The following is a 27774-nucleotide window of genomic DNA, read 5'->3' on the forward strand; positions in this document are numbered from 1 at the left end:
AAGATTTTAACTGGAGAAAATTGATAGACAAACGTAGATGGCTGGCCATTAACTTGCAAGGGATTACCTGATACGGTAAATTCACTATCTGGTATTTATGGCTATCATGCAATTTTATTTAGTTTAGAGACTTGGAATAGAATAGAATAGAATAGAATAGAATAGAATAGAATAGAATAGAATAGAATGCCTATTGTTGTCATTCAAACAGACAAGGTTTGAACAAAATTTCATTCCTACAGTCATGACATTACAAAAAAAAAAACCAAGACACACACTTAACACGATTTACACAAACATCCATCACAGTGAATCTCCAACACCTCCTCACTGTGATGGAAGGCAAAAGTCTTATCTCTTCCCTTTGTTCTTCTCCCGCGGTCCAGCAGTCCAACTGCAGCAGAGTGTGGAAACAGGCCCTTCGGACCACCGAGTCCACGCCAGCCTGCGATCACCCACACACTAGTTCTGTCCTGCACGTGAGGTACAATTTCCAGAAGCCAATTAACTTACAGACCTGCTCGTCTTTGGCATGTAGGGGGAAACCAGAGCACCTGGAGAAAACCCACGTGGTCACGGGGAGAATGTACAAACTCCGTACAGACAGCACCCAAAGTCAGAATCGAGCCCGGGTCTTTGATGCTGTAAGGCAGCAACTCTACCACTGCCCCATTCCAAATGTATATATTTTTCAAAAATATCTATTTTTTACAAAGATAAGCTCAAACGGCATTTTTTTAAAATGTTATGTAAAATGTGAAAAACATTTTAGCTTACTTATTTTTACACATGAAGGCAGTTTAGTTGCATGGACATTAGCAGCAACATCCTCTGAAGATTTGGCTGGCACTTATAATGGTGAATACAGTCATTCATTTGAATTATGTATTTTACATTCATACTGTTTAACCTTACGATATAGAATTGAAGTGCAAAACATAATTATTTTAGAGGATAAGGAGGTGGCTCAGAGCATGGTAATTTAGTTGAAAGATTTGTGCACAGAATATTAGCGTTTTGTTACAGTTTTTTTAGATACAGCATGGAACCAGACCCTTCAGCCCACCACATCCACGCTGACCATTCACACTAGTTCTATGTTACACTAGGGGCAATTTACAGAGGGCCAATTAACCTACAAACCCACATACGTCTGTGGGATGTGGGAGGAAATTGGAGCACCCAATTTGGAGAAAACCCATGGTGTCCCAGGGAGAGCGTGCTAACTCCACACATGCAGCATCCAAGGTCAGGAACGAACCCGGAACTCTGGCGCTGTGAGGCAGCAACTCAATCAGCTGGGGATAGACACAAAAAGCTGGAGTAACTCAGCGGGACAGGCAGCATCTCTGCAGAGAAGGAAGGGGTGACGTTTCAGTTGGAGACCCTTCTTCAGACCCATTCAACCCCCACCCATACCATAGTCCTCACGCTCCCACCCCCACCCCCACGCCTCTCTGCACTCTTTTAACTGGGTTAACCCTGACCACACCCCACCCGTAACATAGTCCTCATGCCCCCACCATCTCTGAAGCATCTACAGTTCCTCCCTACAGACTCAATCAGCTATGCCACCACACTACCCTGTGTGTGCACATTGTGTGTGTACAGTTGTACTTTAAGAGCAAATCTCCCACAGCCAGTACATTCATGCAACCAGCAACAGCCCCGTTCCCCACGGACATGGATGGCTGAGAGCACATTATAGTTCTGCGGCAGAAATGTCACTTAGTGCTGATCATTTCAATGTCCTGCTGTGGGCTAGGCAGCGGCTGCTTCATTATCTGAGTCATGAATGGTGCTGACACAATGGAATCATCAGCGGGCAGATTCCCGTGTTTTGACTTTATATGCAAGAAACCATCAGCGCAGGAGGAGAGACACACAAAAGGCTGGAGTAACCCAGCGGGTCAGGCAGCATCTCTGGATGAAATAGAACAGGCGACGTTTTGGGCCGTGACACTTCTTCAGACTCAGTGGAAAGGGGAATGAGAGATATAGGCGGAACTTAGGAGAAATTAATGGAAGATATGCAGAGAGCAACGATGATCAAGGAAAGGTGGGACACACAATAGGCCATTGGTGGCTGTGGGATAGGTGATAATGACTGAGTATATAGACTGAGGAACTGAACACGCCGACAGTAAACTAGTACGTTGACTAGGGTGGGGGAGTGATGGAGAGAGAGGGAATGCAAGGAATACTTGAAGTTATTGAAATCAAAATTCATACCGTTGGGTTGTAAGCTGTCCAGAAGATATATGAGATGCTGTTCCTCCAATTCACATTTGGCCTTTCTTTCCGACAGTGGAGGAGGCCCAGGACAGAAAGGTCGGTGTGGGAATGGGAAGGGGAATTAAAGTGCTTGGCAACCGGGAGATCAAGGGCCGAGGAAAACTGAGCCAAGGTGTTCAGCGCAATGATCGCCGAATCTGCGCTTGGTCCGAAGGAGGAGGAGGAGCGTATGATCAGGAGATGTAGAAAACTGAAGCATTTGAAGCTGGCTTGGCCCGACCCAAATCGTTACCCCTCCTTTTGCTCCAGTTACTCCAGCACTTTATGTCTGTCTTTGGTCTGAGCAGTCTTGGAGTGGAGACCTGAGTCAATGATGGATTGTTTACAACAGCCACAATCATTACTATTTTGATCAGTTAAATGTTTCCAACTCTGCTTCTATTATTAATGTTTAATGTTTCATGTGTCATTCTTAATTGTTACTGTATGTCGTGTTGTTACTTGCGAGTGGAGCACCAAGGCAAATTCCTTGTATGTGTACATACTTGGCCAATAAACTTATAAACTTATTCATTCACGCTAAATGATTGAAATGTTTGGCAGCAGACATAATAGTGGAGCGAAGGAAATATCAACGTTTGGAAAATGAAACCCTTTAGCTTCAGAAAGCCAAGAAGGGTTTCGAAACATAAAATTAGGTGCCTATTAGGCCATTCGCTCCATTCGAGCCTGCACCCGCCATGAGTATGATCATGGCTTGTGTCACCTTCGAGTATCCCGTACCTGCAGTTCTCTCCTTACCCCCTTATAAACTCATTCATTCACGCTAAATGATTGAAATGTTTGGCATGAGACATAATAGTGGCATAAGGAAACTCTTTGGAACATCAAATTTAGCAGGATAAAGCCAAGATATTTCTTTTAAATCTCGCCCCTAAAATTATGCCATCTTATCTTTGTCATTTACACCCTGGGGTAAAGGATCTGATTGTCTACCCTATCTGTGACTTTCATAAATGTATTTAGAGTCCTTTCATCAGTTCTCCTCTCAGCCTCAGATACTACTGACAAAACTATCCTAGTTTGTCTAACCTTGCATTATACTTAATGCCCTCTGATCCAGGCAGTAATCTGGTAAACCTCTTTTGCATCCTCTCCAAAGCCTCCAGGTCCTTCCTCAGAACTGCACACGGTACTCCAAATGCGGCCTAACCAACGTTTGACAAACCGACATCATGACCTCCTGACTTTTATACTCAATGAAAGGGTGCTGGAGCAACAGCGGGTCAGGCAGCATCTGTGGAGAACACGGATAGGTGGCGTTTTGGGTTGGGACCTTTCTTCAGCCTGATGCTGGTGGGGTGGGAGCAACCTGGATGAGAGGAGGGGTAGCACAAAACCTGGTGAACGCTGGTGGATTCAGGAGAAGGGGAGATAGGTTTGAAAGGCAGTTAGTTGGACAAAGACCAGAAATGGAAAGACAAAGGCTATTTGGCCCATCGTGTCCACTCGACCATTCGATCATGGCTGATCTATCTTTTCCCTCTCACCCCCATTCTCCTGCCATCTCCACCCCATGTTCCCGATGTTGGGGGAGTCCAGAACCAGGGGCCACAGTTTAAGAATAAGGAGTAAGCCATTTAGAACGGAGACGAGGAAACACATTTTATCACAGAGAGTGGTGAGTCTGTGGAATTCTCTGCCTCAGAGGGCGGTGGAGGCAGGTTCTCTGGATGCTTTCAAGAGAGAGCTAGATAGGGCTCTTAAAAATAGCTGAGTCAGGAGATATGGGGAGAAGGCACGAACAGGGTATTGATTGGGGATGATCAGCCATGATCACATTGAATGGCAGTGCTGGCTCGAAGGGCCAAATGGCCTACTCCCACACCTATTGTCTATTGTCTTACCTTTGACACCCCTACTAATCAAGAACCTGACAATCTCGGCTAAAAAAATACATAATGACCTGTGCTCCGCAGCCGTCTGTAGCAATGAATTTCACAGATTCACCACCCTCTGACTAAAGAAATCCCTCCTTCTCTGAGAATGAATAGGGACCAAGAGGACTGTGATGGTAGGCTGTGGAAAAAGTTTTGCATGAGCAGGTTTTGTTTCTTCCTTTAACTGATTGAAAACACATCGAAAGCAAATATCTCTTAATTAGCTTTAGACTAGATAAATTGCAGAAAAAGCGACAAAGCGCAGAAGTAGAAGGTGCCCTGTAGCTCATCTGTTAGTTATAATGTGGGCTATTTGTTCCAAGTTGCAAGGAGACCATTTATATACCGTAGTTAATTTAACAAACGGAATATTCAGCTCTTCGAACCTAATCTATAATCCAGTTGGACTGCTGATAATCATTACACTAACTCCTGTTTACACAAATGGACCAGACATGTCCTGGCAATGTTAAAACGAAACGACTAAATGAGACACACACTAGCCTGACTGATCAGAGAGCCATTTAAGCTTTTAGTCCGTTCTTCTGTAAAATTAGTTTTCCATCATCTGTCCTGGACTCTACCCAATACAATTAATGTCCCTAAAAAGTACTGTGCAAACATTTCTCATAATCTCTCTGCCTGCAAACTCGGAGGGGGGGCGGGGGGAGAAACAAAACACTTAACCCAACCTTCCTGCAGTTTAAACAGCTATTGTCCCTGCGTGCCAATGCTCTGACATTAACAATTCGTAAAGCACTTGCTGGCTTAGACTAATATCCAATGTAATGCAATGTAATGTTAAGAGATGTTCATGCTGGGAGTAAAATGCTTTTCATGGCTTGAGTCAAACATGTACTCCCTTGCAGGGGCTTGTGTCAATTCAGTAATGGATCAATTTGCAGAGGACAGGCAGGTTACATTCAAACCGCTGATCGCAGAGCTGCTCGCTCCAGTAAGTGGTGGCTTTAAAGGCCAATCGGCTCAACGAGCAACCTATTTGTCAATTTGTCACAAGCAAAAAGCATTCAATTGCTACGAGAAATACTGGCTGGCCGTGAATCTGTGAGCTCCCTGCATTGGTCTTTTAATCACTTTTAATCGCAGACAGACTGGTACATAGAAACATAGAAAATAGGTGCAGGAGTAGGCCATTCGGCCCTAGGAATTAGGAATTCATCAGTTGACATTAGTTAGTTTAAGTTTATTGTCACGTGTACCGAGCTACAGTGAAAAGCTTTTGTAGTGTGCTAACAAGTCAGTGGAAAGACAATACATGATTACAATCAAGCCTTCCACAGTGCACAGATACATGATACAGGAAATATTGTGATTAACATTTAGTACAAGATAAAGCCAGTAAAATCTGATCAAATATAGCCCTAAGGTATCCAATGAGGTAGAAACATAGAAAATAGGTGCAGGAGTAGGCCATTCGGCCCTTCGAGCCTGCACCACCATTCAATATGATTATGGCTGATCATCCAAATCAATATCCCATACCTGCCTTCTCTCCATATCCCCTGATCCCTTTAGCCACAAGGGCCACATCTAACTCCCTCTTAAATATAGCCAATGAACTGGCCTCAACTACCTTCTGGGGCAGAGAATTCCACAGATTCACCACTCTCTGTGTGAAAAATGTTTTTCTCATCTCGGTCTTATCCCTTACCCTTAAACTGTGACCCCTTGTTCTGGACTTCCCCAACATTGGGAACAATCTTCCTGCATCTAGCCTGTCCAACCACTTAAGAATTTTGTAAGTTTCTATAAGATCCCCCCTCAATCTTTTAAATTCTAGCGAGTACTTTCATGGCGTTTATTTTAGTTTAGTTCAGTTTAGAGATACAGCGTGGAAACAGGCCCCTCAGCCCAGAGAGCCCGCACCGACCAGTGACGCCCTCACTAACACTAGACTACACACACTGGTGACAATTTACAATTATACTGAGCCAATTAGCCCTCAAACATGTACAGTGACTTGCAAAAGTTTTCATACCCCTTGAACTTTTCCACATTTTGTCATGTTACAACCACAAATGTAAATGTATTTTATTGGGATTTTATGTGATAGACCAACACAAAGTGGCGCATAATTGTGAAGTGGAAGGAAAATGATACATGGTTTTCAAATTTTTTTTTTTACAAATAAAAAACTGAAAAATGTGGCGTGCAAAAGTATTCAGCCCCCTTTACTCTGATACCCCTAAATAAAATCCAGTTCAACCAATTGCTTTCAGAAGTCACCTAATTAGTAAATAGAGTCCACTTGTGTGTAATCTAATCTCAGTATAAATACAGCTGTTCTGTGAAGGCCTCAGAGGTTTCTTAGAGAACATTAGTGAACAAACAGCATCATGAAGCCCAAGGAACACACCAGACAGGTCAGGGATAAAGTTGTGGAGAAGTTTAAAGCAGGGTTAGGTTATAAAAAAAATCCCAAGCTTTGAACATCTCACGGAGCACTGTTCAATCCATCATCCGAAAATGGAAAGAGTATGGCACAACTGCAAACCTACCAAGACATGGCCGTCCACCTAAACTGACAGGTCGGGCAAGGAGAGCATTGATCAGAGAAGCAGCCAAGAGGCCCATGGTAACTCTGGAGGAGCTGCAGAGATGCACAGCTCAGGTGGGAGAATCTGTCCACAGGACAACTATTAGTCGTGCATTCCACAAATCGGGCCTTTATGGAAGAGTGGCAAGAAGAAAGCCATTGTTGAAAAAAAGCCATAAGAAGTCCCGTTTGCAGTTTGCCACAAGCCATGTGGGGAACACAGCAAACATGTGGAGGAAGGTGCTCTAGTCAGATGAGACCAAAATTGAAGTTTTTGGCCTAAATGCAAAACGCTAAGTGTGGCGGAAAACTAACACTGCACATCACCCTGAACACACCATCCCCACTGTGAAACATGGTGGTGGCAGCATCATGCTGTGGGGATGCTATTCTTCAGCAGGGACAGGGAAGCTGGTCAGAGTTGATGGGAAGATGGATGGAGCCAAATACAGGGCAATCTTGGAAGAAAACCTGTTAGAGTCTGCAAAAGACTTGAGACTGGGGCGGAGGTTCACCTTCCAGCTGGACAACGACCCTAAACATACAACCAGAGCTACAATGGAATGGTTTAGATCAAAGCATATTCATGTGTTAGAATGGCCCAGTCAAAGTCCAGACCTAAATTCAATTGAGAATCTCTGGCAAGACTTGAAAATTGCTGTTCACAGACGCTCTCCATCCAATCTGACTGAGCTTGAGCTATTTTGCAAAGAAGAATATGCAAAATTTTCAGTCTCCAGATGTGCAAAGCTGGTAGAGACATACCCCAAAAGACTTGCAGCTGTAATTGCAGCGAAAGGTGGTTCTACAAAGTATTGACTCGGGGGGGCTGAATACATTTGCACGCCACACTTTTCAGTTTTTTATTTGTAAAAAAGTTTGAAAACCATGTATCATTTTCCTTCCACTTCACAATTATGCACCACTTTGTGTTGGTCTATTACATAAAATCCCAATAAAATAGCTATGTTCCCGATGATCATGGCGGAATGATCATTGAGGCTAATGGGGAGGACGTGGGGTTTTTACCTCCAAGGAACTAATACTCCTGGGACACAGGTGATGAGGAAGTCAGCATTCCAGTTTAATTCCTTTCAAGTGGCACGGTGGCGCAGCAGTAGAGTTTCTGCCTTTAACAGCGCCAGAGACCCGGGTTTGATCCTGACTATGGGTGTTGTCTATACGGAGTGTGTACATTGGCCCTGTGACTGCCTGTGTTTTCTCCGGGTGCTCCGGTTTCCTCCCACACTCCAAAGACGTACAGATTTATAGGCTTCTGTAAATTGCCCCTGGTATGTAGGATGGTGCTAATGTATGGGGGTGATCGCTGGTCCACCTGGGTTCGCTGGGCCGAAGGGCCTGTTCCCACACTGTATCTCGAAAGTAAAAGTCTAAAGTTTAATTTGATTCTTATTGAGTTTATTTTGCAACTATGTTTAAACGGTTGGAGATTTCACGGCTTTCTTTAAGCACGAAGACTGATTCAGTGCAGTACTGAGAGCATGTGCCACATTGTTGAATCTGTTGGGGTTGCTCTCATGTGTAGGAGGGAACTGCAGATGCTGGTTTAAACCAAAGATAGACACAAAATGCTGGAGTAACTCCGTGGGTCAGGCAGCACCTCTGGAGGGGAGGAATGGGTCTGTCGAAGGGTCTCGACCCGAAACGTCACCCATTCCTTCTTTCCAGAGATGCTGCCTGTCCCTCTGAGTTACTCCAGCATTTTGTGTCTATCCTGGGTTTGCTCCCTTGCTCCCCACAATAGGGCATTAAAGATCCTACAGCACTACTCGAAGGAGAGCAAGGAAATTCTTCCCAGTGTCCAAACCAGCGTTATTCTCAAAATAGCTCTATAATTTTCTGCATCACAGCTTTGGCCCGACTTCAAAAGTACTAAACCAGCTGTAAAGTGTTTTGAGATGGAAATAATTTCTACTATGCCTGCACATAATAAAAAGAAATCCGAGGCAGCCCCTGCTCTCTCACTGAGATAGACAATAGACAATACGTGCAGGAGTAGGCCATTCGGCCCCTCGACCCTTCGACCCAGCAACACCATTCAATGTGACCATGGCTGATCATCCCCAATCAGTATCCCATTCCTGCCTTCTCCCCATATCCCCTGACTCCGCTATCTTTAAGAGCCCTATCTAGCTCTCTCTTGAAAGCATCTAAAGAACCGGCCTCCACCGCCCTCTGAGGCAGAGAATTCCACTGACTCACCACTCTGTGAGAAAAAGAGTTTCCTTGTCTCCGTTCTAAATGGCTTACCCCTTATTCTTAAACTGTGGCCCCTGGTTCTGGACTCCCCCAACATAGGGAACATGTTTTCTGCCCCTACCGTGTCCAAACCCTTAATAACCTGATATGTTTCAATAAGATCACCTCTCATCTTTCTAAACTCCAGGGTGTACAAGCCCAGCCGTTCCATTCTCACAGCAGATGGGGTCTCAATAATGTGTTCAGCAAGTAGTAGCCAACAATGCACAAGAGTCTAGAATGTGACATTTACCAAGCAAGAAACACAGAGCACAGACAATACTCCCCACCATCGACTCCACCCACACTTCACGCTGCCTCGGGGAAGCAGCCAACATCATGAAAGATTCCCCCTTCTTCTCCCTGCTCCCATCGGGCAGTATATACAGTGGCTTGCAAGTGAGCACCATCTCTTTCCTTCAGACACCCTCACCCAGGCGACCCAGCCGTGGTTGATCAGACCACGACTTGTGTTCAGGTGGCATTCGCTCCCCCCCATGGACCTTCTCTCCTGATCCAGAGCCATCTCGAGGCCTTCTCCGCTGCCTCTGTGGTGTTCCTGATGGCTCTTCTCCTCGACATTCTGTTAATGCCCAGTGCACTCAAGGCTTTGCCCTGCAAAGTATGGTCCAATCCTTTCTACCTTATTGCAGACATCGGACTTTGTCTCTGGAGCTATCACACTATAATGTTGAGACCTATCTCCTGCACCTATCTTTCTTTTTGCTCGACTTATTTTACTTGAATTTGGCTTGGTTATATTCATGTATAGTATTATAGTATTATTTGATTTGAGTGGGCAGCATGCAAAACAAAGCTTTACCCTGTATCTCAGTACACATACAGTATGGAAACAGGCCCTTCGGCCCAACTTGCCCGTACCGGTCAACATGCCCCATTGTTCATGTAGACTCAAATGAGGCAAAAGTCCTTATTCTGTGTTGTAACCATTCCATAACCTTGTTATTAGAACAAGCAGCCAGTCAATACTATATTGCAACATTAGTTCCGGTTTATATTGCACCGTTCTGGAGAGACACAGGCAGCAACTCTGGAGAGAAGGAATAGGTGATGTTCCGGGTTGAGACCATTCGTCTGCATCTATCTTCGATGTAAACCAGCATCTGCAGTTCCTCCCTACACATGAGTAGCAGGGGTGCTTGGTATAAGGATAGTTTTAAACACTAACGAATGCCACACGAATGAATGTAAGAACGCTGTGAATGTCAAGAGAGTGTTTGCACTGTTCTTATCATAAGTGATCATAAGTGATAGGAGCAGAATTAGGCCATTCGGCCCATCAAGTCTACTCGGCCATTCAATCATGGCTGATCTATCTCTCCCTCTCAACCCCATTCTCCTGCCTTCTCCCCATAGCCCCTGACACCCGTACTAATCAAATATCTCTACCGTAAAAATATCCACTGATTTGTCCTCCATAGCCTTCTGTGGCAAAGAATTCCACAGATTCAAGTTCGGCAACTTGAGCGCCCTGGAGAGGAAAAGACTACAAAGAGTAGTAAACACTGCCCAGTTCTTGTTTTGTACATTTTTTTTAAAAATCCTGAATAAAGTTTATTTCTGGAAAAAACAAGTTGGTGGAAATCTCTCCTAGAACAATAAGCAAGAAACTCAACATCATAATTGCTTCTCCAGGACAAGCCAGTTCTAACTCAACTTGTTCCTTCCAGTCACGTCTACAGTACTTGGAACATTAACCCGGAACATCCACTGGGATGTTATGTTTTATAAATAGTACAAAAGGCCAATTGATTCCTCCAACCATAAATATCAGGCTCCACATAGAGGAGCAAAGAAAGCATCTCGTCGTTACAAATGAAAGCGGCAGGTGACTAACCTAAAGATAGACACAAAAAGCTGGTGCAACCCAGCGGGTCAGAGAGCATCTCTGGAGAAATGGAGAAAAGCTATAGGTGATGCTACAAACCAGCTGCGATGATGGTCCAGGCCCTTTGGTTCCGTGACAAGATATTATTGTCTGTTCCTTTTTAATAAATAATCAGAACTTATTAAAAAAAAAACGATCAGCCACAGCTTCGGTGAATGCATCGCACTACAAGTGCCAAGCTTCCATTTTGCTCCATCATATAATTCCCCCGATTCCTACACTTTGCAATTTATCTTTGGTGAATAATTACCACTAATTGGGTAGCAGCCAAGAAATTTCTGTACAAACATTTAAGCAGCTTCACCTCAAGGCAGAGCCAAGATGAAAGCAGCTCTGTTTTGGACTTCTATATCAACATTTGCTCTGCATTCATAATCCCGCGTGTTTGCTCCTCATTTGCATTCAAGAGAAACTTAACAAGCTGCTGACGTCTCGTTAATTGACAACGTTACATTTTACGACATGTAAGGAGAGTTTGAATAGACGAGGCCAGGGGTGGGGAACCTTTTCATGGTGGATGGCTGCATTAAGTTAGCTGTGATCTAATAAGGCCGCATCCAAAAAACTTCAATTAGATATACTTCAAAATGTACGTTATTTTGTTAAAATAGCCCTCATGACTTACTAATGTTTTAATTGTGGCCGTCAGTCAGGGAGGGTTATTTCATTGAATCTTCTATTACTCTTTGGTATTTTAAATACGTTCATTTTAAGATTAAAATTAAAATAATAAAAGACGAACAAAAACATATTAATAATATGAAGAAAGACTGGATAGACTCGGCTTGTACGCGCTAGAATTTAGAAGATTGAGGGGAGATCTTATAGAAACTTACAAAATTCTTAAGTGGTTGGACAGGCTAGATGCAGGAAGATTATTCCCGATGTTGGGGAAGTCCAGAACAAGGGGGTCACAGTTTAAGGATAAGAGGGAAGTCTTTTAGGACCGAGATGAGAAAATCATTTTTTACACAGAGAGTGGTGAATCTGTGGAATTCTCTGCCACAGAAGGTAGTTGAGGCCAGTTGATTGGCTATATTTAAGAGGGAGTTAGATGTGGCCCTTGTGGCTAAAGGGATCAGGGGGTATGGAGAGAAGGCAGGGATGGGATACTGAGTTGGATGATCAGCCATGATCATATTAAATGGTGGTGCAGGTTCGAAGGGCCGAAGGGCCTACTCCTGCACCTATTTTCTATGTTTATATAATAATAAAACGACTTGTTCTACAAAATTTGGATTCAAGTCGTCAAGTTTATTTGTCACATACACATACGAGATGTGCAGTGAAATGAAAGAATTCATTCAAAAGGCCGCATGTTTCCCACCCCTGGACGAGGCCAAGCCCGCTAGAGAGATGAGTGGGAAGGGTCTGCAGATGCAGACGCGGATGCCAAAGTCAGCATCTCTGGAGTGAAGGAATGGGTGGTCGTTTCGGGTCGAAATCCTTCTTCAGACATTTCGACCCGAAACGTCACCCATTCCTTCTCTCCAGAGATGCTGCTGCCTGTCCCGCTGAGTTACTCCAGCTTTTCGTGTCTAACATTGTGTCCCACTAGAGAGATGGATGAATGATGATCTAATATGTAAGAGCTGGCCAGACAAGGTGAATGCTGAGACAGTGTTTCCTCAGAATTTCCTGGAATTTGAGGGCACAATCTCAGCAGAGCGTTCAGATGTGTGGGAATTAAATACAATGTCTTCTCTCCAAGGGCCCTGAGACTGTACACTTCCCCATCCAAGATGCCTGTCGAGGCTGGGGCATTGAATATACATTCACGGGGGAATATATTTGAATAATGTTGATAGGTTTTTAGACATTCAGGTGCACAAGGGTTACCCGCTCATATGTTGCAAGCTATCCAATCAGCAGAAAGACTATAGATGATTGCAATCAAGCCAGCTAGCGTACAGATACAGGATAAAGGGAATAACGTCTGTTGCAAGATAAAGTCCAGTAATGTCCGATTAAAGATAGTCTGAGGGTGCCCAATGAGGTAGATGTTAGGTCACGAAACACTCTCCAGTTGGTGATAGGATGGTTCAGTTGCCTAATAACAGCTGGAAAGAAATTGCCCCTGAATCTGGAGGTGTGCATTTTCATGCTTCTGTAACACTTGACTGTTGGAAGGGGTGTGGGGTAAAAAATTTGTAATTTGGGAAACTGTATTGAATGTATGTATAGCCTTCGAGGATGTCGGATGGAGTTTTGTATAGATCATGTATTGTATACATTTATTTCTCGAATAAAGTATATTTTGCGATTTTAAAAAAAAAACTTGCCTTTTAGACAATACACAATAGGTGCAGGAGTAGGCCATTCGGCCCTTCGAGCCAGCACCGCCATTTAATGTAATCATGGCTGATCATCCGCGATCAGTACCCCGTTCCTGCCTTCTCTCCATATCCCCCGACTCCACTATCTTTAAGAGCCCTATCTAGCTCTCTCTTGAAAAGGGGAGCTTTTGGAAGAGGGGAGAAGAGGGGGTGACTGGGGTGAGACTCATCCTTAATTATGCTGGTGGCCTTGCCGAGGCAGTGCGAAGTGTAGATAAAGCCTACGTTTTTATGTGGGTGGACAAAAGAACACCATGTCTGGCAGCTTTGTTCTGAGCGTTGACTTCTTGCGTGAGAATTAATTCTCTGAGGGAAATAAAGCTGTAAATGGCAAGGGAGAGATAGCTTTTCAATAAGGCAGCAAACAGCTTTCAGAATAAGGTCGCGCGGGCCATGAAAAATGTTGGTGAATGACAAGAATCATAAATTACCTTCCAACGATATTCGCTATGAGTTGGATTCCCCCGTTAAATATTCCCATTAGTCCTCCAGCTGTTTGTTGAATCTACTGGTATCATCTGCAGGGTCTTGCCTCTCTGGGGCAAGTCAGGTCATCTACTTTTATTTGATCAACGTGAATGTGTTCACCTTTGCAACCAGAAGCCACTCTTGCCACTCCCACTTCTCCCCTCTCCCATCGGGCAAAAAGATACAGGTGTGAAAATGCACACCTACAGATTCAGGGACCGTTTCTTCCCGGCTGTTGTCAGGCAACTGAACCGCCCTGCCACAACCGGAGAGCAGTCCTGAATTACTATCTACCTCATTGGAGACCCTTTGATCGGAGTTTATTGGCTTAACTTGCACTAAACCTTACTCACATCAATCCCTTCATCATGTATCTGTATGCTGTGGATGGCTCGATGGTAATCATGTATTGTCTTTCCACTGATAGACACAAAAAGCTCAGCGGCACAGGCAGCATCTTTGGAGAGAAGGAATGAGTGACGTTTCGGGTCAAGCCCCTTCTTTATTCTCATCGCTGACTGGTTAGCACGCAACATAATATTTTCACTGTACCTCGGTACATGTGACAATAAACCAAACTCAACTCAGAAGACCAAAATCCTCCATTTTCCCTGCCGACTTCCCACATCCACTATCTATCACCTCTCCTCAAGATGGAGCTATGGTTGCGGGCGGCGCTGACTTTGAACACCGCGGAGCCTGGGATCTTTCGCCGAGATCGCCAGTGTTGGAGCTCCGACCAGCGCGGCCTGTGGTCTCCGGGGAGGAAGCGGCCGTTCCAGACACTCCAAGCCGCTGAGAGTGTTCTCCTGACACCGGAGTTCCATCATCTGGCGGGAGGGCCTGAAACATCGGGCCGTCGTCGCGGCGACTGCGGAGGCCTCAACAGGCCCGACCACGGGGTGAACACGAGGAAGAGGACTGCACTTGGTTGCCTTCCCTCACAGTGGGAACCAACGTAGGGGGATGTTTTTATGTCTAATGTTAAATTCTTTAATGTTGTGTGTTATTTTTATTGTGCTGCAAATGGCAACTTAAATTTCACTACACTAATTGGTGTACCTGACAATAAATGTCCTTTGTCCTTTGTCCTTTTGGTTTCTCAAAGGAAGGAGCATTTTCTCCCACGAGGCTTTTTAAATGTATACCAATTAGCTAAAATCGTTTATTTGGATGTATTCTTATAATTTCTCTCCATTGTTGTAATTGCTTTTCATAACAATGAAACAGGTGGGAGGAATACTTGGTAGGGAAGCTAATTAAGTAATTTCTTATAATATAATCTGCATCAAACACACAGGAATCCCGTCATACACATTTAAGAAACAAGCAGATTTGATGAAAGACCACTTTAATCCAAGCCAGGTGAGATTGTGCAAAGGTTTAAATTTGATTTGCAATTTAGAAAACCTAACAAAAGAGTAGTTGAAGACACAAGGGACTGTAGTTGCTGGAATCTTGATTAAAAACTAACTGCTGGAGGAATTCAACGGATCAGGCAGCATGTGTGGTGCAAAATGGATAGACGATGTTTCAGTAGGGTCCCTTCATCGGTCTGAAGAGGTGTCCCAACCAGAAAAGTAATCTCTCCGTTTCCCACACAGATGCTGCCTGACCCACTGTGTTTCTTCAGCAGTTAGGTTTTGCTCAGAGCAGTGATCAAGGTTGTGGCTGAATCAAGGAGGATATAAACCAGCATCTGCAGCTCCTTCCTACACACTCTTGTTAGGTGTGATACCTAGAGTTGCCAACTTTCTCACTCCCAAATAAGGAACAAAAGGTCAAACTAAGGGACAAATTCCCGACGGCAATTCGTTGACCGACTCGGCCGTGGCTGGGTGAATGATGAGTTGGCCCGGGTTCTGGACAGCGCACAAAGCCCAGCCGGCGGGCCAGCTGAGGAGTTTTGGCCCGGGTGTCGGACTTTGCGTGTGACGTCGCGTGGCCTGGGCCAAAACTCCTCAGCTGGCCCGCACATAAAGTCCGGCACCCCATCCAACTCATGGTATCAGTGGTAAGCGAAGGCCCGAAGGTCAGACAGATGGCCGGGCTGCTGACCAACAGGCGAGGTGCTGCTGCTACACTCCATGGGCTGCACTACGTCGGGACGGGTGAGGTGGGGCCCGACACGGCGCTCCGACCCGACAGCCCCCTCGACCCGAGCATTCAAATACAGGACAAGGGCGGTCCCGTAAGGGACAAACCAATTTAGTCCAATATACGGGATGGCCCGGCTAATATGGGACGGTTGGCAACACTAGTGATCCAGGCAGCATTCTGGTAAATGTCTTCTGTAATCTCTCCAAACCTTTCACATCATTCCTATAATGGGCCAACGCTCGGAATGTGGCCTAACAAATGTCTCTGAAAAAAGTCACATTTACTTCAGTTCTGAAGTTACTGTATCAAATTCGTAGCTATTTCCCACTTCAGCCATTGTCGAGCGATGCTGTTAGTTTAATAACAGCTTGTTTTGGCAATTTTTTTACTTGGAAAACGGCTTTTTTTGAACCAAAAAGGAAGAATACTTATGTCATGGTTTGGTACTCTCCCTATGTCCTTTGCTAAATTTCCTGAGCCTTGTGCCTCTCCATCTCCGCTCACTGCCTTCCCGTGGAATATTTCCTCCCATTTTCTTCCCTCCCCCACAGGAAATAACATTTGGATACAATGGTAAATTCTCCTAACTTTCAGACAGTAAGATGAAGGAGAGCAGTGGTAAGGAAGGCCCTGGCCTCATGGAAACTGGAGCTGACAGGTTTAGTTTAGATGAGAGATGCGGAATGGAGACAGGCCCTTTGGCCCATCGAGTCCGCTCTGACCATGATCACCCCATGCACTAGCACTATCCTACACACCAGGGACAATTTACAGAAGACAAGCAGCCTCCAGACCTGCACATCTTTGGGATGTGGGAGGAAAGGGGAGCACTGGGAGACAACCTGGTGAAAGGAGAAGATGCAAACTCCATACAGACAGCGCCCATACTCAGGATCAAGCCCAAGTATCTGGTGCTGTAAGGCAGCAAGTCTCCTGCTATGCCACTGTGCCACCCCAGATGCTTTGGAGTTTCATAACCCTTGGTCTGAAGCAGATATAGAGGGGGGGGGGGGGGGGGGGGGGGGGGGGGGGGGGGGGTGGTGAGATCGAAAGAGTAGACTCTCCTGATGATGGAAGACTGTGGGGGTCAAATGAGAGCACTTAGACTACAATGTGGTTACACCTTACTTTCTCATGAAAGGGAGAGTACTTTGGTTTCTGAGGAAGGATGTGCTGGCTCTGGAGAGGGGCCAGAGGAGGTTTACAAGAATGGTCCCAAGATTGAGTGAGCACTGGACCTGTACTCGCTGGAGTTTAGAAGGATGAGGGGAAGGGGGGCACCTCATTGAAACTTACTCAATAGTGAAAGGCTTGGATAAAGTGGATGTGGAGAGGATGTTTCCACTGGTGGGAGAGTTTAGCACTCGACATCATGGCCTCAGAATTAAAGGACATTCTTTTAGGAAGGATATGAGAAGGAATTTATTTAGTCAGATGGTGGTGCATCTGTGGAATTCATTGCCACAGAAGGCTATGGAGACCAAGTCAATGGATATTTTTAAGACAGAGATAGATTCTTGATTAGTACGGGGTTATGGGGAGAAGGCAGGAGAATGGGGTTTAGGAGGGAGAGATATCGATCAGCCATGATTGAATGGTGGAGTATCCGATGGGCCGAATGGCCTAATTCTGCTCCTATCACTTACTTAATCTTCTCTGCACAAAGGCATATAGGAACAAGGTCATCGATCCCCATAAGCCTGCTGAGGAAGATCATGGTTGAGAAAATGCTTGAAGCTGGGTCATTGACATGCAAGCAGTGTCCGGATAAATGCTTGAATCAGCTAGACATAGAAAGCTATGGACAAGGTGCCAGGAGATGGGATTAATGGGGATGAGTGGCAACTGGTCAGTCTGGACAAGATGGGTCAAATGGCTGGGATCCATGCTGGATGATTCTATGATTCTGTGACTCATTCTCTGTTGCTATGCCACCGCAGTTCCTAAGGTGCACATGCAAATCGTATATCATAAATATTCTTTCTTTAAATTCAAAATAGCTGTTATCCAAGCAGGAAAATTGCCCATACAAGCTGTTATTAAACTAATAGCGTCGCTCAACAATGGCTGAAGTGGGAAATAGCAACAAATTTGATACAGTAACTTCAGAATGTTAATAAATGTAGGAATGGGCGACGTTTTGGGTCGAGGGTCTGGAGCCGAAACATCTCCCATTCCTTCTCTCCAGAGATGCTGCCTCACCCGCTGAGTTACTCCAGCATTCTGTATCTAGCTTCGATTTAAACCAGCATCTACAGTTCTTTCTTACAAGAGTAAATGTGTCTACTTTCATACTGGAATCCTCAACATTATTCCAGATGCTAAAAACATAGAAAAATTCTCAACACCGTTATTGATGATCCTAAAATATTGTTATAGTTAATGCGTAAGAATTCCTTTCTCCTCCTTCCATCTTAGAAATTATTGTGGGTTGAAGGCTTCAGATAGACCGTCTATATTGAAAAGTTAAAACAAAATAAATAATATTGAAAACATTGCAAGAAAGCAGATTTAAATATATTTTTTAAGAAGGTCAGTTGATCAAACGATACTTGAGCAAATGTAATGACACATTTAAAAGTGAAACAAATGGTTTAGATGTTAATGTCAGAGCAGACCAGGTGAATGCATCGGAAATGTGTAGGAAGGAACTGCAGATGCTGGTTTAAACCGAAGATAGACACAAAATGCTGGAGTAATTCAGCGGGACAGGCGGCATCTCTGGAGAGAAAGAATGGGTGACTTTTCGGGTCAAGACCCTTCTTCAGACTTTTTGAAGAAGGGTCTCAACCTGAAACGTCAACCATTCCTTCTCTCCAGAGATGCTGCTTGTCCCGCTGAATTACTCCAGCATTTTGTGTCTATCTTCGGTGAATGCATCAACTGCAGTGCAGATTACAGAAGCAAATAAATAAATGATACGACTTTGTCCCAAACATTATGGAGGGCACTGTGAGTTCAGTAGCAATGTTATCTTTAGGAGGTAAATCTATTTTTAGCTGCTTTAGCATCAGGACATTTTTTTCCGCCTTGGAGCAAATTCCATAAGCATCAAGTGATGGTGGATCAAATATTAATGTTAACTGAGAATTAATGATTTTCGTGTCAACGGACGTGTAGAACATAGACTTGCATTATTCCCCAGAATCAAGATCATGAGACCGTAGAAACAAGGAACTGCAGATTTCTGCTTTGCACGAAAAAGACACAAAGTGCTGGAGTAACACAGTGGGTCAGGCAGCATAGAAACATTCCATATCCATTCCCTGCACAGTCGAGGCAATTTACAGAAGGCCAATTAACCTACGTCTTGGGGATGTGGGAGGAAACTGGAGCACCCGAAGGAAACCCACACAGTCACGTAGAAACATAGAAACATAGACAATAGGTGCAGAATAGACCATTCGGCCCTTCAAACCAGCACCGCCATTCAATATGTTCATGGCTGATCATCCAAAATCAGTACCCCGTTCCTGCTTTCTCCCCATATCCCTTGATTCCGTTAGTCCTAAAAGCTATATCTAACTCTCTCTTGAATACATCTCTGGAGAACATGGGTAGGTGGTGTTTCAGCTTGGGACCCTTCTAGGAAGAGTCCAAAAGTCACCTATTTATGTGTAAGAAGGAACCTCAGATGCTGGTGTGTTCCCCAGAGATGCTGCCTGACCCACCGAGTAACTCCAGTTGTTGTACTGTGTTGAACTGTGTTGTCATGGATGGCTACACAATGATGGATGAACTGTTTCCAGTGGCAGAAGAGGGTCAAGGTGAGTCAACGTCAAGTCAAGTTTATTATTGTCAAATGCATGTACGGTGAGGTACAGGTACAATGAAAATCGTGCTTGCAACAGAATCACAGGAAAACATACACCCGGACACACACACACACACACCAAAAACATAAAATATGCAGAAATTACACAAAATTTCTTAAATAAAGAAAACGGTGCATAAATTAAGACATGGATGCAAAAGTTCAAAGTTCACATTTATTGAACTTTTATCAAAAAAAATTAGAAAAAAAACGTTCTCACAAAAAATAATTAGAAAAAACCCAGCAGATAGCATAAGATAATGAAGGGCCGAGGTATAGAATATTGGAAGCAAATGGAAGCAAGGTGAACTGAATGATTTTTTCTGTCTCACTGTGAGTTGATGTGATCTGGAGTATCAAAATAAAATATATGCAGATGTTAAAAATCAAAAGTAAAAACAGACTTAATGAAAACACTCAGTCTGAAGAAGGCTTTCGGCCCAAAATGTTACCCATTTCCTTCGCTCCATAGATGCTGCTGCACCCGCTGAGTTTCTCCAGCACTTTTTTCTACCTAATGAAAACACTCAGCAGGTCAGGAAGCATCTATGGAAATTGTAATGTAGTTAACAGTGTAGGTTCAAGAAAGATAGGCACAAAAAGCTGGAGTAACTCAGCGGGACAGGCAGCATCTATGGGGAGAAGGAATGGGTGACGTTTTGGGTCACGACCCTTCTTCAGACTGGTTAGGGATAAGGGAAAGAAGAGATATGGACGGCGATGTGGAGAGATAAAGAACAATGAATGAAAGATATGTAAAAAAGTAACTATGATAAAGGAAACAGGCCATTGTTAGCTGTTTGTAGGGTGAAAATGAGAAGCTGGTGTGACTTGGGTGGGGGAGGGATAGCGAGAGAGAGGGAATGCCGGGGCTACCTGAAGTGAGAGAAATCAATATTCACACCACTGGCTGTAAGCTGCCCAAGCGAAATGTGAGATGCTGTTCCGTGTTTAGCCTCACTCTGACAATGGAGGAGACTAAGGACAGAAAGGTCTGTGTAGGAATGGGAAGGAGAATTAAAGTGTCCAGCAACCGGGAGATCAGGTTGGTTCACGTGAGCTGAGCGAAGGTGTTCCATGAAATGATTGCCCAGTCTGCGTTTGTTGTCGCCGATGTATCAGAGTCCACATCTTGAACAGCGGATACAAGGATGAGGTTGGAGGAGGTGCAAGTGAACCTCTGCCTAACCTGAAAGGACAGTCTGGGTCCTTGGACAGAGTCAAGGGAGGAGGTATAGCAACAGTATATTATGGTATATGGACACACTGATCTGTTTTGTAGTAAATGCCTACTACGTTCTGTGTGCTTAAGCAAAGCAAGAATTTCATTGTGCTATACAGGGACACATGACAATAAACTCACTTGAACTTGAACTTGAGGTGTTGCATCTTCTGCGGTTGCAGGAGAAGGTACCTGGGGAGTGGGTAGTTTTGGTGGGAAGGGATGAGTTAACCAGGGAGTTGCAGAGGGAACGGTCTCTGCAGAAGGCAGAAAGGGGTGGAAATGGGAAAACCTAATCTCAAGTCAAGTCAAGTCAAGTTAATTCGTCACATACACATACGAGATGTGCAGTGAAATAAAAAGTGGCAATGCTCGCGGACTTTGTGCAAAAAAACAAACAAACTACAAACAGAATGTAACAGAATCGCATATTCTTTTTATATTAAATATTGTGGGCGGAAGGAAAAAGGGAAAAAAACAGCAATTTTTATAAAAGCAGTAGAGTGGTTCAGTAAAGTTAGTCCCTGGTGAGATAGGAGTTTACAATCCTCTTTTTGGAATCATGTGATGCAGCGGTACCGTAAGGATTGCTGATTTCAGTTCATGACGCGGATAGATCTACATCTCCGAATACAGATTTGAAAAATTCTCTTTTAAGGGGCCTTCTCTTCTATTTCTACTTTCCACTTTCTCTCTTCCTTTTTTTATTTTTTATATACACACTTCACGTTTTTCTACTCGCTACCATCTATTTTTCCACTTTTTCCTCTTTCTATTGTTTTCTTTTTCTTGTCCTGCTCACTTCCTTCTTATAACATAAAACTAGAGGTTGTATATAGAATGGATTACGGTATTACATAGTTGGCACCTAAAATTAGGTTCCACTGTACTGTTTGTGCTGTATTAACTTCTAATAAAATAAACAAAAAAAACAGCAAAAAAAAAAAAAAGGAGTTTAATGGCCTCTGGGAAGAAACTCCTTCTCAGCCTCTCCGTTCTCACAGCATGGCAACGGAGGCGTTTGCCTGACCGTAGCAGCTGGAACAGTCCGTTGCAGGGGTGGAAGGGGTCTCCCATGATTTTATTGGCCCTGGAGTTGCACCTCCTGATGTATAGTTCCTGCAGGGGGGCGAGTGAAGTTCCCATAGTGCGTTCGGCCGAACGCACTACTCTCTGCTGAGCCTTCTTGGCCTGGGCAGAGCAATTCCCAAACCAGATTGTAATATTTCCGGACAAGATGCTTTCCACAGCCACTGAGTAGAAGCACTGGAGGATCCTCAGAGACACTCTGAATTTCCTCAATTGCCTGAGGTGGTAAATCTTGGGTGCAAATCTAGTGTAGACGGAGGAATTGGGAGAAGGGGATAGAGTCTTGCAGGAATCAGGGTGGGATAATGTGTAGTTGAGATAGTTGTGGGAGTCAGTGGGTTTGTAATAGACGTCAGTGGATAATCTATGTCTTGTGATGGAGACAGTGAGATCAAGAAAGGGGAGGGAGGTGACGGAGATGCTCCAAGCAAATTTGAGTGCAGGACGAAAATTGGTGGTGAAGTTCATGAATTCTGCACGGGTGCAGGAGGTCGCACCGATGCGGTAAGAGTTCGATGTAAAAAGGTTCAAGAAACTTTGTTAGAACAGGTCGGGGGTCGCGGGTCAGCAAGGGCTCGGTGGGCCGAAGGGCCTCTTTCCGCGTTGTATCTCCAAATTAAAGCCCAGAGTACATTAGCTGAGCCAAATTAAATGGTCGCATTCAAATGAGAATTAGATAAATAATTGAAGAAAATGCTGCAGTGCTGAGTGTAGGTACAGAGAACAAGGATTAATGAACTCGGTGTGAGGACTGGTGCAGTCAAGCTGAATGCTAGCACAAACTGATTTACAATATCTTCCCTCTTTCAGTCACTCCATACGCTTGTGCTCTTCAGTAATTTCCCCAGTCACCTGTTTGTCAGCCGCGCTAATAAAATTCGGTGCGAATACAATTCACATTACCCACAAAACCCTTAAAATACACAATGCGAAACGTCACCTATTACTTTTTCTCCGGTGATGGTGTCTGACCCGCTGAGTTACTCCGGCTTTTCGTGTCTATCTTCTCTGTAAATTTCGTCCTCCTTGCGAATTTAACCTCTGTTAACCTATTAATATCAGTACTCTGAAGATAGACACAAAATGGTGGAGTGACTCAGCGGGTCTGGCATATAGGGAATAGGTGATGGTTGAACAACAGCTGAGCTTATGGAAGGACCGTTCATAAGAGTGATAACAGAGGGGAAGAAGCTGTTTACTAAATGGTCTGAGAAATGACACAACCCAGTCTTGTATCATCAGCTTTTATGGCAGAGATAGATAGATTCTTGATTAGTTCGAGTGTCAGGGGTTATGGGGAGAAGGCAGGTGAATGGGGTTAGGGAGAGATACATCAGTCGTGATCGAAAGGCAGAGTAGACTTGATGGACCGAATGGCCTAATTCTGCTCCAATAACTTATGAACTCACAGGATGTCAGACCCCAACAGTGGACCTCATGCCAACAGGACCAGCTAAAGGGTTGAACAAAATCCACTTACAAGGTGTAGGAAGGAACTGCAGATGCAGGATTAAATCAAAGATAGACACAAAATACTGGAGAAACTCAGCGGGATAGGCAGCATCTCTGGAGAGAAGGAATGGGTGACGTTTCAGGTCGAGACCTTTCTTCAGAAGAAGTCTGAAGAAGGGTCTCGACCCGAACTGTCACCCACCCCGCTGCTCCAGAGATGCTGCCTGTCCTGTTGAGTTACTCCAGCACTTTGAGTCTATCCACTTTCAAGGTCACGGTTTCAGGCAGTGCCATTTTGTTTTAATAGCGTGCTGTTTTCTTCCTGCTCCTTGCATGTGTGTTTTTGAATATTGATTCCACTCATAAAAAGTGCTTCCTTTTTTAATGAGTAAATCACCAGTCTTCAAAAATGATTATGAATAATTTACCATGCTTTCATTTTACTAATATAAGCTCAGCTTCCCTCCTGTAACAAGACCGTAGCTCACTTCAGATTCTAATGTTTCATTCAGTGGCTTTGAGCAGTTCTCCCATTAACTCTTAATCAAAGAAAAGTAGGCCCATGGATACAAGGCCTATGGTTATATCAGACAAGATCGCTTCAATTTTCCCTCCAAAGTTGTGGCCAAGAGCAGCACAGTGACACAGTGGTAGAGTTGCTGCCTTACAGCGCCAGAGACCCGGGTTCGATCCTGGCTACGGGTGCTGTCTGTAAGGAGTTTGTCCGTTCTCCCCGTGACCTGCATGGGTTTTCTCTGGGATCTCCGTTTTCCACCCACACTCCACAGACGTACAGGGTTGCAGCTGAATTGGCTTTGGTAAAATTGTAAATTGTCCCTCGTGAGTCGGGCAGTGCTAGTGTACGGGGTGATCGCTGGTCTCCACGGACTCGGTGGGGCAAAGGGCCTGTTTCCACGCTGTATCTCTAAACTAAGTTAAACTAAGGAGCTTTCATTCACAAGGTCCCAGATGCCTGCCATATGTCCCTCAGCTGGAGGATTGAGTAACTTGCAACTTACAATCTCAGGAGGCATAACAACTGTGACAGTTTACATTTAGAGGCAGAATTCATGGAAGAAGGCAGGAGAATGGGGTTGAGTGCGAAGGGTTGATCAGCCATGATTTTATGTCAGAGTAGACTCAATTGTCCGAACAACCTAATTCTGCTCCTATGACCTATGAACATGTGACGAATTAGCAACCATTATTAGAGAGTCTAGTAAGTATTTCTTCGTGGTCATGGACTGCTAAATGCTGCTGCAGCTGGGGTTAGCTCAGCTAAACTGAGCTCAGGGAGTCTAAAGTTACGGGGAGAAGGCTGGTGTGTGGGGTTGAGAGGGGAAAATAGATCAGCCATGATCGAATGGACAGAGAAGACTCGATGGGCTGAATGGCCAAATCCTGCTTCAATATGTTACGGTCTTATGGTTTACCAGCTAAGCACAGAATGGAGGACTGGACGTATCCTCTTCCAATCTACATAGCTCAATACAACAAGCAAGAGGAGATGTTACACCCCACTCCTGCTGCTCAATGGGTGGAATTCACCATGTTCTTGGCAATAAAGATTTTTTTTTTAAACGATTGTTTTTAAAACAGATTTCGAAACACAGCTGTAATTTCTACATGGTGAAAACCAAAATGTATAAAAATACCCTTTATTAAAATCTGACAATGTGCACTTTAACCACATGTGATTTTTTTTTTCTATTACAAATCTCAAATTGTGGAGTACAGAGGCAAATAAATAAATGATGGGTCTTTGTCCCAAACATTATGGAGGGCACTTGTATATAGACAGACAGACACAGACACAGACACACAGACACAGACACACAGACACACAGACACACAGACACAGACACACACACACGCGCGCACGCACACACGCACACACTGGAAATTATTATGAGCTCTTCCATGAACCCAAATGTAAGCTGGAAATGGAGAGAGGGAAAGGCAGGCAGAAAATATTCAGAGGTGAATACAAAATGAGAGATATAACGATGGTGAAATGAGGAGAGAAAGTTAAGTGTAAAAATAGGATAATGCGTAGACTAATTGTGTTAGTCTTCATGTACCTCACTACACAAGCTTCAGATTTGTGACAGCGTATCTTGGAAAGGATCTGCCCAGCAGTAAATCTACACTGACAGGCAGTCCAATCTACATTGACATTCAATATCCATTATACAATGATTTTCCTGCAGCCTGTAAAGTGCTTTTTGTTATGCCGACTATTCCGTTCGAGAAATTCTTTGTAACTACAATTTCAGGCTTTACATTTTTCATCCATAATAGAAATATTGAATTTATGGTGGCAGATGATGAGGGAGATTATTTTAACTTCATGGAAATATTTTGAACAATGTTTTCATGGTTACATTTCACAACTCTGTCCACTTCCTCCAAAAATTGTAAACCAGTTCAATCTCTCTCACATAGCACAGAAAATAAGGGAGGTTTTTTTTTTCATATGTTGGGGCCGGGGGGGTTTGCATGGGACATGTCAGAATGACATCTTTATAAAAACTGAAAAGGAACATAATATAGATTGATACAAGGCTGATAATAAAAGGTTTTTATACTGGAGCATGGATATAAAGATGTGTCCATGCCTGCAGGCAAGACCAGGATCGAGGGCCATAAATATAACATCAAACTAATAAGATATTCAAGAAACAAATATTTTTATCCCATGAATGGTAAGAATGCAGGACTACATAAGACAGAGAGCAGGTGAAATGGATATTCAAAGAACACGTGGAGGGAAAAGAAGTCTGAAGAAGGGTCTCGTTCCGAATTGTCACCTATTTCTTTCCTCCAGAGATGCTGCCTGACCCGCTGAATTAAGGGTCTTACCCGCTGTATGAGCTAAATTAAGAGTTCTCCCGAGTGGCCACTGATTCGAACTCGGAGAATAACGGTAATGGCCGCTCGTAGGTACTCGGGGCTCTCGTGGCCATTTTTCAACATGTTGATAAATCTTCACGAGCTTACCGCGTTTCCCGAGTACCTGCCGTTAGCGTTACGAGCCGCTAAGACACGTCCCCGAGCTCCGATGTACCCGCAACGTACATTCAACATGCTTACCACGAGTTTGATTTTTTTTTTTTAACTTGGGAGAGCTCTTGAATGAGCTCGTACAGTGGGGCAGGCCCTTTACTCCAGCATTTTGTGTCCACCTTCAAAGGAAAAGAAGTAGATGGATATAGAAGGTACACAAAAATGCTGGAGAAACTCAGCGGGTGCAGCAGCATCTATGGAGCGAAGGAAATAGGCAACGTTTCGGGACGAAACGTTGCCTATTTCCTTCGCTCCATAGATGCTGCCGCACCCGCTGAGTTTCTCCAGCATTTTTGTGTACCTTCGATTTTCCAGCATCTGCAGTTCCTTCTTAAACACAGATGGATATAGAACATAGAACAGTACAGCACAGGAACGGGCCCTTCATGTGCCAAATATGATGCCAAGCTATAAACAATAGGTGCAGGAGTAGGCCATTCGGCCCTTCGAGCCAGCACCGCCATTCAATGTGATAACCATATAACATATAACCATATAACAATTACAGCATGGAAACAGGCCATCTCGGCCCTACAAGTCCGTGCCGAACAACTTTTTTTTCCCATTAGTCCCACCTGCCTGCACTCATACCATAACCCTCCATTCCCTTCTCATCCATATGCTTATCCAATTTATTTTTAAATGATACCAACAAACCTGCCTCCACCACTTCCACTGGAAGCTCATTCCACACCACTACCACTCGCTGAGTAAAGAAGTTCTCCCTCATGTTACCCCTAAACTTCTGTCCCTTAATTCTGAAGTCATGTCCTCTTGTTTGAATCTTCCCTCTTCTCAAAGGGAAAAGCTTGTCCACATCAACTCTGTCTATCCCTCTCATCATTTTAAAGACCTCTATCAAGTCCCCTCTTAACCTTCTGCGCTCCAGAGAATAAAGACCTAACTTATTCAACCTATCTCTGTAACTTAGTTGTTGAAACCCAGGCAACATTCTAGTAAATCTCCACTGTACTCTCTCTATTTTGTTGACATCCTTCCTATAATTGGGCGTCCAAAATTGTACACCATACTCCAGATTTGGTCTCACCAATGCCTTGTACAATGGCAGATCATCCACAATCAGTACCCCGTTCCTGCCTTCTCCCCATATCTCCTGACTCCTCTATCTTTAAGAGCCCTATCTAGCTCTCTTTTGAAAGTATCCAGTGAACCGGCCAGTTAAACTGATCTCATCTGCCTGTACATGAACCATATCCCTGCACGTCCATGGGCTTATCTAAAAGCTTCTTAAACACCACTATTGTATCTACCCCCACACCACCCCTGGCAATGTGCTCCAGGCCCCACTACTCTCTGTGTAAAAAAC

The 27774-nt window shown here is 44.1% G+C and overlaps 1 protein-coding gene across 1 annotated transcript in view; it reads right to left on the minus strand.

Moving 5' to 3' along the window:
- The window catches only part of lrrc3ca (leucine rich repeat containing 3Ca), a 50373-nt gene that overhangs the window by 10340 nt on the left and 12259 nt on the right, over window positions 1-27774 (minus strand). The gene's annotated exons all lie outside the window — the stretch shown is intronic.

This window comes from Leucoraja erinacea, chromosome 27, assembly GCF_028641065.1.
Source record: "Leucoraja erinacea ecotype New England chromosome 27, Leri_hhj_1, whole genome shotgun sequence".
Lineage (NCBI taxonomy): Eukaryota > Metazoa > Chordata > Chondrichthyes > Rajiformes > Rajidae > Leucoraja > Leucoraja erinaceus.